Below are 15005 nucleotides of genomic sequence, written 5' to 3' on the forward strand. Positions count from 1 at the left end.
TGTGTATAGTAAAAAAAGAAAATATCTTTTAAAAAATATATAAGCACTATTCAATGGAAAGACAATCCTTTATCCAACTAATTGATTTTGTACATATGTCAAAATAAATTGGCCATTTGTGTGGCTATTTCTGGAGACTCTTATGTTTTCCTGTTCTATTTTGCAGATTTTAGCAAGAATTCAGCATTGTATTTATTACTGTTGCTTTATTAAATCTTGAAATTTATTAGTATAAGGCCTCTAAATTATTTGTATTTCTAATCTCCAAATTGATTTCTTCACTTGAGCTCCTATGCCTTTTATTTCATATTTTATACATATGTTAAAATATTCACATTATACCACATCCTGTACATATTATGTAATTGAAAATAATATGCAATGGTTATTTATTTTTATCATTCTTTTTAGTTATATATAACATTAGGATACATTTTGACTTAATCACAGAAGCATGGAATATCATTTGCTCTAATTCAGTCCCCCAAATTTCCCCTATCCTCCCCTCCTCCCACCTACAAGTAGCCTCCCTCTACTGTACTTAGTTTTCTGCAATTTATATATAATTAGTAAATATATATATATATATATATATATATATATATATATATATATAGAGAGAGAGAGAGAGAGAGAGAGAGATAGATAGATAGGTAATCTCTCTCCAGAGATTATCTATCTATCTATCTATCTATCTATCTATTTATATATATATATATATCTATCTATATATATATATATATGAGAGAGAGAGAGATCACACACACATATATATACACAAATATGGATATATATACATATATATATCCATATTTTGAGGATGTATTTGACCTTAAGATTCATTGTTGTATATTCATGATGTCCCTTTTTTTTTAATACCAAGGATGAACCCAGGAGTGCTTTACCACTGGGCCACATCTCCAATCTTTTTTATTTTTATTTTGAGATGGGGTCTCACTAAGTTGCGTAGGGCTTTGCTAAGTTGCTGGGGCTGGCTTTGAAATTGCAATTCTCCTGCCTCAATCTCTCAAGCCTTTAGGATTACAGGTACATACCACCAAACCTGGCTCACGATGACTTTTGTAAAAGAACAAAAAGGGCAAAGGAGAGGGAACAGGGTACAAGGGAAGAAGGAATTTGGGGGATGAGGAAGGGAAGCAGAACCTGAATAAGAAAAAGCATCTCATTGTGATTTTTTTTATAATAATGTGTTGAACATACACATCAAATTTGGGATAATTAGTATCTCATGATCTTAAATTTTCTAATAAATATTTTGTTTTCATGTATTTTGTATTTTCATGTATTTTGTTTCCATGTCTCCTTAATTTTTTGTAATATTTTGGAATATGCAAGATGTAAAATATATTGAGATTAAACTCCAGTTTTTTGTAATATGAGAGAGAACAATGTTTTGTAATATCTAATTATGAACATCTTACATTAGATCTCTTAATAAATATAACACATTTTTATGTTATTTCATATGATATTCTTTGATAATTGATAATATATAAAATAACTGATTTTTATAAAAACTGACCTGTATTCTATACCTTGTTATACTTACAGAATATTTCTTAAGACTTTTTAAACAGAATCTTTAAGATATCCTATATGTATGAAATTACCTACAAATAAAGAAAAATTTTACTTCTTATCCTCCAAATGGGAATATATTTATTAAACTTGGAGACTAATTTCCAAACCTTATTGCACAAATTTTAGTGAAATATTATGTAGTACTAGTGAGATGGATAATCTCTGGCTTCTCCCCATTCTTGTGGGGAAAGTCCCACTGTCTCATCATGAATGATGATAGGTAAATATTTTTGCCCTTTTTCTTTGTCCAGTTGAGAAAGTTCTTTATTTGTCCTTAATTGGCTCAGAGTGGGTTGGGTGAAATGGGTCTTAAGTTTCTCTAAATGATTTTCTGCATCTATTGAGATGACCATATAAATTTTATAGTCAGATAATATGGTAAATTTTATGACATTACTGTGTGTAATACCAATTTATTTTACTTTTGAATATTATATTACTTTTCAGATTGAAATTAGTCAAGATTTAGTATTTTCTTTATTATTTTTGGATTTGAGTTCAGTAGTTTTGATTTGGAGTATTTCAATATAACTTCAATTTCTGACTAAAGATAAAGTTATTGAATTATATAAAACTTCACTGGTAAAATATTATAGTAGTATTTCTCTCTTCCTCCCTTTCTTCCTTCCTTCTTTTTTTTCCCCTCTTCCTGATACTGGGGTATAAACCCAGAGCCTTGGTCATAGTAGATAAGTGTTCTGTCACCTACATTCAAATCCTTGTTGTTTCTTTCTTTCTTTCTATTTATTTATTTATTTATTTATTTTAGATGGACAGAATGCCTTTATTTATTTTTATGTGGTGCTAAGGATTGAACCCATTGACTCACACATGCTAGGCAAGGGCTCTGTCACTGAATTACAACCTCAGCTGCCTTTTTATTTATTCATTTTTTTTCATTTTATGTCAGGATCCCACTGAGTTGTCCAAACTGGTCTTGAATCTGCTATCCTCCTGCCTCAGCCTCCTGAGTAGCTGGTGCACCATCATGCCTACCTCTGTAGGATTTATTTATTTATTTATTTTTGATAAAGTTTCCATTCATTTCATCTATGCTGAGTACATTATCGCATACATTTGTTCATAGTATCATTGTTTTCTAATGTCTCATAATGATATCACTCTTTCCTGTTGTTGGTCATTTGTCTTTTGTTTTTTCATTTGTCCATTCTGACATTTGTCAGTTTGGGGCATTCGTATAATTCAGGTATTTATTGTTTTTTACTTATTTTTTTTTCTACTCCTTAATTTTCATTCTCAACTTTATTAATTTCCTTTTTATGTTCTTTTTTGAATTTCAGTTGTTCTTTTCCTACTCTCTCCAACAAGAAACTGAGATGACAGTTTTCAAAACTGTCATTGTTTTCTGGATAAGCTCTTGTTGCTGTACATTTCTCTGTACGTATGGCTGTAGCATTATCCCACGACTTTGATATGCAGTCTATTTATTTTATTCCATGTAGAGTAATGTCTTACTACTTAATGTCTTTTTTTGTGGTATTTAAACCTGTGGAACTTTTGCATTGCTTTCCAAATATTTGTTTTTTCTTCCTGAAATCTAAGAGTTATTATTTTCTAATTTAATTTCACTGAGGTCAGAGAACAATCTTTGAATGTCTTGAATCCTATTGCATTCATTAAAATTTGTTTTGTGTCATCAAGTGTAGTTTATATCAGAAAAGATTCCAAGTGTCCTGGAAAAGAATGTGTTCTGTTGTTGCTGAGTACTAGGCTTGATAAACTTTAATTAGTTGATTGATACTAATTTTAAAGTCTTTTGTGAGCTTAGTTTTTCTTCACTACTTACAACTGTTATTAAGATAGAAATATTCAAATCTATAATTATATTGTATAGTTGTCTATTTATTTTGAAGTTCTCTGAAGTTTTTGCTTCATTTAATTTTTGATCTTGTCCTATAAGATCCATAAACATTTAAGATGGTTGTCTTCTCTGAGTGAACTTATCCCTTATCACTAGGAAATGACCCTCTTATTTCCTGGAATAATTATCTTCTCTGAAATCTATTTTGCTTTATGTAAGAATTAAGCATTTTTAATTTTTTTACATTTTGTAATTTTCCCAAATTTTATTGTGAGCTGTAGCATTTTATGATAAAAATGAAAGTTTTATTCCTAGAAAATAGCTGAGTTTGACCATTGCTGTGTTTGGATGTTAAGTCTACTATTTTGCTATTCATATTCTCTTTGTATCCTATTGTTTGCTCCTCATTCAGTTTTTCTTTCTTTTGGGTTTATTAAAAAAATTTTAAAGATTTCATGTTATCTTTTGTTAACTTCATACATCTTAGCAAATAATGATCTACATTTCTGTGATATCAAGACATTTCACACATAGTATAACAACCATTTATTTCTATTCTTTGTGTATGTTTGCATATAATTTATTTTTACCTCAGCTATAGACACAGTAATCACTTATTGAAGAGATCTAAATAATACAAATTTCTAACTACTTATAATGTCGTTCTCCATTCTGGAACTCCTTATTTCTTTGTGGCCAATTATAATGCCATTTTGAGCAATCATTTTTTCTTCAGCTTGATGGAATTATGTTAAACATTTTTCTTAGTATACACAGGCTGAGGTTTCATTCTTTTAGCTTTAATGTGTCTGAAAAACGTATTTAGACTTCATTTTTTGGTAAAAAAAAATGTGGTCAGAAATCCAGGATAATTCTTTATATGGTTTATTTCATTTTGCTGTTTCTTTCAAATTCTTTTAAGAAAGTCACTCTATTGTTTTCTGGATTGTTATGTACTACCCAGGAAAAGTAATACCAACCTTATCACTTTTTCATGCTTTTTTTTTTCATTCTTATTGGCTTTAAGTGATTTGATTTACCTCTGTGCATTTATGTCTTCTGCCTATGGGTTTTCATAAGATGCTTTATCTGTGCATTTGTAGGTTTTATTACAAATGAGGCATACTAAGTCATTATTTCTGTGAATAGCTGTTTTAAAATTCTCATGATTTGGGAATTTCAAAAAAATTATGTTGTTAGAAGCTGTCTCAAATTCACTTATTCTGCACATGGTCTAGTAGCCCATCTTTGTTATTTGTGAGTCCATTTTGATTATTGATTTTCTTCTCATTTGTTGTGTTTTCTTGCTTTTATGGAAACTGAAATTTTTGTGGTGTAAAACAAAGTGTATTTTACTATTTTTTGGATATTTGAATTTTTATTTTCATTTTCATGTGCTGTATTTTTTTAAAAATTACTAAGCATATGATCTGGGAAGCTTGTAAATTATTTGTAAACATTTTTAATTATTTTAGTTCTTGTTTTTAGGTTTGAATTGATAGGTTCAACATAACATTTGTTATAGAATTAACTGTCTCACTACAAGTGTAAAACCTTACTCTGCATATATAAGTGAATTTTGGAGTTTTATACTCTGGCAAGTGAGAATATATGATTTATTTCAGGCCTGGTGTGAAGTCCTATCCCAGTTATATCTTGTCATTTTGACTGTTTTTTTTTTTAATCTTTTTTCACCTGTCCTCAAGTAGTTCCTGCACATACCTGCCCTGATTCCTACCTTCATGAAGACTCAAGGGGGTTTTTCTGATATCCCTGGATTTTTTTTTTCTTCACAGAGTACTCATTTTCTGATACTCCACTTGAGAACTGTACACTTTGTTTCTCTCCGAACTCTTAAGCTTTTAATCTTTACTGTCAGTTTCACCTAAGGTTCCCAATCGTTGTGCCATGGCTTGGGATCTCCTTTCAGCTGAAAGGAACTTGTAGAAAAATTGTAGAACATACTTACTTTTCCCTCTTTTTCTCAGATATGACTTACTTTATTTTGTGGTGTTCAACATTTTTTATATTTTCACTAGTTTTCAGTGCCTCATGTGGAAAGATACAGCCAGTTCTACTTTCCTGTCTTTACCACAAATAGAATTTCTAATATGAGCTACCATATTGTTGAAAAATGATGAATTCAAGACCCAAGGAGAAAGTCTGCTTTACCAATGACCTAAAAGCCCTAGAGGAACTCATTTCGGATCTAAGGCTGTACTTGTACCAAAAGGACAACTTAGATCCAGAAGATAGGTGCCTGTACTTTCAAATTGGTAATACACAATTTGTGGACTTCTAAATTGATTGTGTTCTCTTCTATAAAACATGGCCATCAGAGGGAAAATAAATAAATATTTGGAAATAAAAAAATTTCTTTCCCAAAGAGGTAAACTAGAGTAGGGAATACAAAGGATACAAATTTGTCTTTGAAAGCAACTGAAAGAAAATCAGAAATCAACAGAAACAACAATTATAAAAAAAAACACCTCTTTGAAAATTATGTATATTGTTATTCATTTTCTCATTTTATTATTCATTATTTTGTATGTTCTAAAGAAATAAAAATAGAAAAATAGGGAATGACTTTAATTTAAGAATGTGTTATTCCACATCAGAGTTAATCCAGTATGATCATGAGTCAACTAATATTTGAAAGGTGACAAAATAAGTAGATGGTTTCAGCAATGTGACATTTCCTGTCATATTGTGTTATGTCAGTTATTGACTCAAAAGGACTTTGAAAATTTTACTGTTATGAAATTTCTTCTCCAGATTGTGTGGTTCAGTGGATTAAGCCCATAACCTCATCACAGAGTTGACACTGGACACCTTTGGGATTTGTAAGTAAACCTGTTGTAGACAAGGAACAGTAAACCTTCCAGGTTCTGTAAATTTCTTGAAATAACAAAGAATTTATATGGACCAAAACATTTCTACTTTGCTTAAATCTGAAACTAAAATTTTCTAAAGCTATCCCAAATGTATTATAGTTGTTTATAACAAATGCTTTCTTCTATACCTCATTTCAGTATTTTAATAATTATTTAGTAATATTCTAACTGCGTTGCAAAGTCAAAGTAGGCTTATATCATTTGGAGTTAATGTATAAAATATACAATGAATTTCTCTGGTTTTTATATATTTCTAGTTTGAAGATATTTTCCAAAATGATTTCCTCCATGAAATTTTGCAGAATAAGAAAATATTATTTTTTTAAAAAAATTTTTCCCAACAATACCTTTATTTTATTTATTTACTTTTATGTGGTACTGAGGATCGAACCCAGCGACTCACATATGCTAAGCAAGTACTCTGCCTCTATCCACAATCCTAGTCCAGAAAATATTGATGTTATGCCCAAGTGTTAAATATCTTTCACAAACTAAAAAAAAGGAAAAAAATGCTACTGCTACATCAATAATGGGGCATGATAACACTTAATGACAAATTTTTTTTCTATTGTAACACTTTCTTTTTTATTGATTTTATTTTTTTAAATACATGACAGCAGAATGCATCACAATTCTTATTACACATATAGAGTACAATTTTTCATTTCTTTGTATATAAAGTATATTCATGCCAATTCATGCCTTTATACATGTACTTTATTTTGTTTAAATGGCATATTTTAAAAACTAGCAAAAAATGGATTTGTGGATTAAAACTGTCAATATAAAGCTAAATGTAATGTAATGTTTTAGGAGGAAATAATTATGTTAAATCCTGATACTGGAGTTATTTTGTGTATTTCTACATTTGCTAACTTTTTTTCCCCAGAAACTAAACACTTGAGTGTTATAGCACTGTTTTTGTAAAACAAACATTATGCTCATAACTATATTTAGTTTAATGATCATATACATAAACAGATAGAAAGATAGATATAGAGACATGATATTTTTTTCTCAGGATTGAAAATAATGTTTATTTGCATGCATATACCAATTTTAGGATGCTACTAAAATTAATAGCATTAATAGAATAATGGTTATGTAATAGTTTAGAAGTTATCCCATATTTACAAAATATGTGATTATTTTTACTTATTTATTTATCTATCAATCACAGCTGTGGATCAAATCCAGGACCTTGAACATGCTAGACAAGTGCTCTATCACTGACCCAAAACTAAGTGAAAATTATTGTTTTATTCTTAAGAAGTGCTATACTAATTTTGAGCTAAAATACTGGAACTTTATATCATATCTCAGTATAACCAAGGAGAATTATAATAAAATACCTTATTTTGGATATCTTATATAAAAGAAAAATGTATAGTTTACAGCTCTAAAGGCTAAAAATCCAAAATCAAGATGCTAGAAGATTTAATGTTTGATGAGGACTACTGTACTTCAGAGGAGGCATCTTATTACTGAATCCTTACATGACAGAAAGGACAACAAAATCTCTTGGACTTCTTTGTAAGAACACTTAACCCATTCACCTATACTCCATCTTCATGACTTATCCCCTTCTAGATGTCCCATCTGCCAACACCACTGCACTTAAGATTAATTTTCCACATGAATTTGGGATGAGCACAAGCATTCATATTATATGGTTATTATTATTATTATTTTAAAATTTGTTTTCAAATATTGATAAGGGGTCTCATTAAGTTGCTTGGGTCCTCCTCACTAAATTGCTAAGGGTCTCCTCAAACTGGTGATCTTCCTGCCTCAGCCCCCCTAGTCACTGGGATTACAGGTATGTGCTCCCACACATGGTAGCAGTGTTACATTATTGTATTAATTTATATGCCTAGTTTCATAATATTTATCAGGCATAAGAGTAATAGATGAGTTATTTATATAGAGAGAAACAATTGAAATGTATAATACAAGGTTATTTTAAAAATATTTGGTTCAGATAGTGGGCCAGAGGGAGGCAATATTCTGTGCCACACCCTGACCTGAAACTCAAGTATTGAGAATACTGCTTCTCTGTGAGTGATATTCCTGCTCCTGCATGGGAATCACTGCCAGAGTACCCATCCAGAACTCTAGGCCACAACATCAGAGTAGATCTTCCAACTACTCACCTATGCAGGGCTACCTGGTACATGAGCGGGCACTGTCAACACCCATGCAGAACTTTCAGCCACCCATCTGAGAAGAAATCAGTGATGCCACTCCTGTGCAGGACACCCAGCAGCTTCCCAAACACAGGAACTCGGGTCACCACTCCTGTGTGGACCCCCATCTACCAATGTGGGGCTCTCCTAGTCACCTCCATCTTGAGATTCTACAGCAGCAGAGATAATCTCCCATGTGCAATAGCTTGCCTGCACCGAGAACTTTCTCACAGGCTCTGAAGTCAATTGACAGCCACACACTGCACGCCACAGAGCTCATCGCTGGACTCATCATTCAACACCATCACACGGCTCCCGCCACACGAACAACCCACCACTGAAAGCAGTCACCTCCATCTTGGGTCATCTTCATCACCATCTTCAGTGGGGTCACCACCCAGTGTGGAACTCCAGCTGGCTAGGTACCTCGTTTCTAATTCCCCCAACTCCTCAGCAGTGACTACCCTGGCACAGTGACACCCTGCTTACCTTCACCATCCCGAGGGGGAATATGCCAGCTAACAACAGATGACCCCACCTATTGGATGAGACTCGAAGTAGGAAAGAAAGATACTGATCTTCAACCAAAACAATCCTGTTTGTGTTTCCTTCAAGATTGTTTTTCTTTTTCCTCTCAATTGCTTTTCTCCAGCCTTCACATCTCCAACATAGGTGAAACCAAGTACTTCGCATGAATTAGGATTTTGAGGATTGGGACGTCTGAATAGTATATTACAGCTGTGTTGTATATTCTCAAAAAAAATAGCAGAAATCATGGAGAGCTTTCTGGAGGAGACTGAATCACACAGAACTTTGAAGATATACATTAAATGGTGTTAGTGGGACCAAGATCCTTGCCTTTTCTGTCCAGGTTCCCATTTTTGTCCCATGGTAGATGAATCTGTCCCTCCATCTCTGAATATTCAGATCTTACCAATTTTTACTATTTTAACAGTTTTTAAAATATATATGTGTATTTGTTTATGTACACTACTGTCTTCCCACTTACTTGTCTACCCCAAATTACTTCCTTTCCCTTCCAGTGTTACTAATCTTGCTCTTTAGAATTCTCTTTCGTAATTGCTAAGATATAACAACTCTATATCCTCGCCATGGAACTCAGCATATCATCCTACTCCACACCCCTGGTTCTTTGTCCACCATCAGAAAATGTAAACTCTTTTAGAAACCTACTGAGTATATTGTAGCTAATAATTGAATTCACAATTTCTGTACATTGCTGTAAATGTCTTAATAGTAAATATTTGTGTTTAGGGTATATCCTGTTTATACCAGGATCTGATAACATTGTTCTTCACCTCAAAGGAGAGGTATTGGATATATATGAGCACTATAAGCCTATAGGGTCAAAATGGTAATGCCTTGGACCCACAGTGCTCCAAGGGAAGATACACAAGCAATATGAAAACACAAAGGAAAAACATGTCCCAAACTAACAAAGGTACCACATTATTATAATCCATGACCAGCACAGCAGAAGAAATGACAGAGAAGGAGTTTAGGATGTATATGATTAAAAGGCTCTGCGAATTGAAGGACAATAGAAGATAGCAAATACAGGCAGCGAAAGATAATTTTGACAAAGAACTACATGAACAAATATGGGAAGCAAAAGATTACTTCAATAGGGAGATAGAGGTTCTAAAAAAGAACCAAACATAAATCCTTAAAATGAAAGAAACAATAAAAAATTAAAAGTTCAATTGAAAGCATCAAAAGATTAGACCACTTGGAATACAGGACCTCAGACAATGAAGACAAAATATATAATCTTCAAAAAAATGTACACCACACAGTAAAAATGATAAAAATCATGAGCAGAACATTCAAGAAATATGGGATAGCACAAAAAGACCAAATTTAAGACTTATGGGTATAGAGAAAGGCATAGAGTTAAAAGCAAAGGAATGAACAATGTATTCAATGAAATACTATCAGAAAAATTTCCAAACATGAAGAATGAATTGGAAAATCAAATCAGGAGGCTTACAGGACTCCAAATGTACAAAATAACAACAGATCCACAGAAAGTCATATTATTATGAAATTGCCTAACATACAGAATAAGGAGAGAATATTAAAAGCCACGAGAGAAAGGAATTAGAGTATATATAGGGGGAAATCAATTAGATTATATGCAGATTTTTTAACCCAGACCCTGAAAGCTAGAAGATCATGGAACAACATATATGATTTTAGCTCTGAAAGAAAATGAATGCCAACCAAGAATCATATATCCAGCAAAATTAACCTTTAGATTTGATTATGTAATAAAAACCTTCCATGATAAACAAAAATTAAAAGAATTCACAACTCAAAACCCTGCAGTAGAGAACATCTTCAACAAAATATTCCATGAAGAAGAATTGAAAAACAAGAATGAAAATCAGCAAGCAGTGGTACTACACTAAAGGAAAAACTCATCATAAGAGAAGTTAAATACCAAAAAATAAGCAAAAATGTCTGCTAATACAAATCATGTCTCAATAATAACCCTGAATGTTAATGGTCTAAACTCACCAATCAAAAGACATAGCTTGGCATATTGGATTCAAAAGAAAGACCCAACAATATGTTGCCTCCAAGAGACTCATCTCATAGGAAAAGACATCCACATACTGAAGGTAAAAGGTTAGGAAAAATCATGCCACTCACATGGACTGTGGAAGTAAGCAGGGGTTTCCATCCTCATATCAAATAAAGTAGACCTCAAGCCAAAGTTAATCTAAGGGAATAAAGAAGGATATTTCATAGCACTTAAAGAAATCATTAACCAATAAGATGTAACAGTAGTAATTTATATGCAAACAACAGAGCATCTATGTTAATCAAACAAACACTTCTCAAGTTCAAGAGTCAAATAGACCACAACAAATTAATTCTGGGTGACTTTTACACACCTCTTTAACCACTGGATAGACTTGTCCAAATAAAAGCTGAAAAAAGAAAAAAATGTAACTCAAAAATATAATCAATAATTTGGACTTAACTGACATATATAGAATAATTCATGCTTCAATAAACAAATACACTTTCGTCTCTTCAGCACATGGATCCTTCTCTAAAATAGGTCATATATTATGCCACATAGAAACTCTTAGCAAATACAAAAAAGTAGAGATATTATCCTGCATTTTATCATATCATAATGGAGTGAAATTATAAATCAATGATAAAATTTTAAAAAAGCCATTCCAACACCCAGAGACTAAATAATATGCTACTGAGTGAACAATGGATTGCGAAGACATCAACGAGCAGTTTAAAAAATTCTTAGAGGTGAATGAGAATACAGATACAACATATCAAAATCTCTGGGACACTATAAAAGCAGTTTAAGAGGAAAGTTTATTGCATGGAGTTCATTCCTTAAAAGAAGAAAAAGTCAACAAATAAATGAGTTAACATTACATCTCAAAGCCCTAGAAAAAGAAGAACAAATCAACACCAAAAGCAGCAGAATATAGAAAATAGTTAAGATCAGAGCTCAAACCAATAAAATTGAAATAAAAGAAACATTTGCAAAAACTGACAGAACAACAAATTGGTCTTTGAAAAAATAAATAAAATTGACAAACACCCATGCTAATGAAGAGAAGGAGAGACAAAACTCAAATTACTAACATAAATGATGAAAAAGGAAATATCACAACAGACACTACAGAAATAAAAAAGATAATTATACTCCAATAAAAGAGAAAATATTGAAGGCATTGACAAATTTCTAGAGTCATATGATTTCCCAAATGAATCAGGATAATATACACAATTTAAACAGATCAATTTCAAGCAATGAAATAGAAGATGAATTCAGAAGCCTGCCAACCAAGAAAAGCCAGGACAGATGGATACACAGCCGAGTTCTATAAGACCTTTAAACAATAACTAATAACAATACTCTTTAATTTATTTCAGAAAATAAAAAAGAGGGAGGATTTCTAAACTCATTTTATGAGGCCAATATCACCCTGATTCCAAAACCAGACAAAGACACATCAAAGAAAGAAAACTTCAGACCAATATTTCTAATGAACATATTTAATAAAATTAAATATTTAATAAAATTCTGGCAAATCAAATACAAAAACATCAAAAATAGTGCATCACTATCAAGTGGGATTCATTCTAGGGATGCAAAGTTGGTTCAACATATGGAAATCAATAAATGTAATTAATTATATCAATAGACTCAAAGATAAAAAACAGATGATCATCTCAATAGATGCAGAAAAAAAAATTGACAAAATACAACTCCCCATCATGTTCAAAACACTAGAAAAACTAGGGATAACAGGAATACATCTCAAGATTGTGAAGGTTATCTATGCTAAGCCCCAGGCCAACATCATTCTAAATGGAGAAAAATTGAAGGCATTCCCTCGAATACCTGGAACAAAACAGGGATGTCGTCTTTCACCACCACTATTTAACATAGTTCTTGAAACACTGGCCAGAGTAATTAGACAGATGAAAGAAACTATAGAGATATGGACAGGAAAGGAAGAACTCAAATTAGCACTATTTGCCAATGATATGATTCTATACCTAGAAGACCCAAAAAATTCCACCAGAAAACTTCTAGAACTAGTAAATGAATTCAGCAAAATAGCAGGACACAAAATCAACACCCATAAATCAAAGACATTTCTGTATATCAGTGACAAATCCTTTGAAAAGGAAACAAGGAAAACTACCCCATTTAAAATAGCCTCAAAGAAAAAAATAATAAAATACTTGGAAATCAATCTAACAAAAGATATAAAAGCCTCTATAACAAAAACTACAGAATGCTAAAAATGAAATTAAAGAAGACCTTAGAAGATGAAAAGATCTCTCTTGTTCTTCAATATGCAGAAATAATATTGTCAAAATGACCATAGTACCAAAAGCATTATATAGCTTTAATGCAATTCCAATCAAAATCCCAATGACACTCTTCATAGAAAGAGAAAAAGCAGTCATGAAATTAATCTGGAGGAATAAGAGACCAGATTTGCGACAGATATCCTTAGAAATAAAAGTTAAACAGTTGCCATCTCTATACCAGACCTTAAACTATACTACAGATCAATAGTAACAAAAACAGCATGGCATTGGCACCAAAATAGACAGGTAGACCAATGGTAAAGAATATAGGAAATAGAGACTAACCTACATAATTGAAGTTATCTTATATTAGACAAAGGTGGCAAAAACTTACATTGGAGAAAAGATAGCCTCTTCAATAAATGGTGCTGGGAAAACTGCAAATCCATATGTAGCAAAATAAAATTAAAACCCTATCTCTCACCATGCACAAAATTCAATTCAAAGTGAATTAAGGACATATGAATTAAACCAGAAAACCTGCATCTAATATAAGGAAAAGTAGGCCCAAATCTGAATCTTATGTGGGATTAGGCCCCAACTTCCTTAATAAGACTCCTATAGTGCAATAATTAATATCAAGAATTAATAAATGGTATAGATTCAAACTAAAAAGCTACCTCTCAAAAAAAGAAACAATCAGTGAGGTTAATAGAGATTCTACAGCTTGGCAACAAATTTTTACTACTTGCACATCAGATAGAATACTAATCTCTAGGGTATATAAAGAATCAAAAAGTTAAACACCAAAAACAAAACAAAACAAAAACAAATAACCCAATCAATAAATGGGCCAAGGATTTGAACAAACACTTCTCAGAAGATGATATACAATCAATCAACAAATTTATGAAAAAATGTTCATCATCACTAGCAATTAGAGAAATGCACTCTAAGATTTCATCTCACTCCACTCAGAATGGCAGCTATTACGCATACAAACAACAATAAGTGTTGGCAAGGATGTGGGGAATAAGGTACACTCATACACTGCTGGTGGGACTGAAAATTGGTGCAGCCAACATGAAAAAAAGTATGGAGATTTCTTGGAAACTTGGGAATGGAACCACCATTTGACCCAGCTCTCCCTCTCCTCTCTTTATACCCAAAGGACTTAAAACAGCATACTACAGGGACACAGCCACATCAATGTTTATAGAAGCACAATTCACAATACCTGAACTGTGGAACCATCATTGAGGCCCTTCAGTAGATGAATGGATAAAGGAAATGTGATACATACACACACACACACACACACACACACACACACACACACACACACAATATATATACATACATACACATACAATGGAATATTATTCATTGATAAAAGAGAATAAAATCATGGCATTTGCAGGTAAATGGATGGCATTAGGGAAGATAATGTTAAGTGAAGTTAGCCAATCCCCAAAAAACAAATTCTGAATGTTTATTCTGATATAAGGAGGCTGATGCATCATGGAGTTGGGAAGAGAAGCATGCGAGGATTAGAGGAACTCTAGATAGGGCAAAGGGGAGGGAGGGGGAGCCTGGTGGCAAGGGGGTACAAAAGATGGTGGAATGAGATGGACATCATTGCCCTAAGTACATATATGAAGACATGAATGGTGT

Source organism: Callospermophilus lateralis, unplaced genomic scaffold (assembly GCF_048772815.1).
Source record: "Callospermophilus lateralis isolate mCalLat2 unplaced genomic scaffold, mCalLat2.hap1 Scaffold_668, whole genome shotgun sequence".
Taxonomy (NCBI): Eukaryota; Metazoa; Chordata; class Mammalia; order Rodentia; family Sciuridae; genus Callospermophilus; species Callospermophilus lateralis.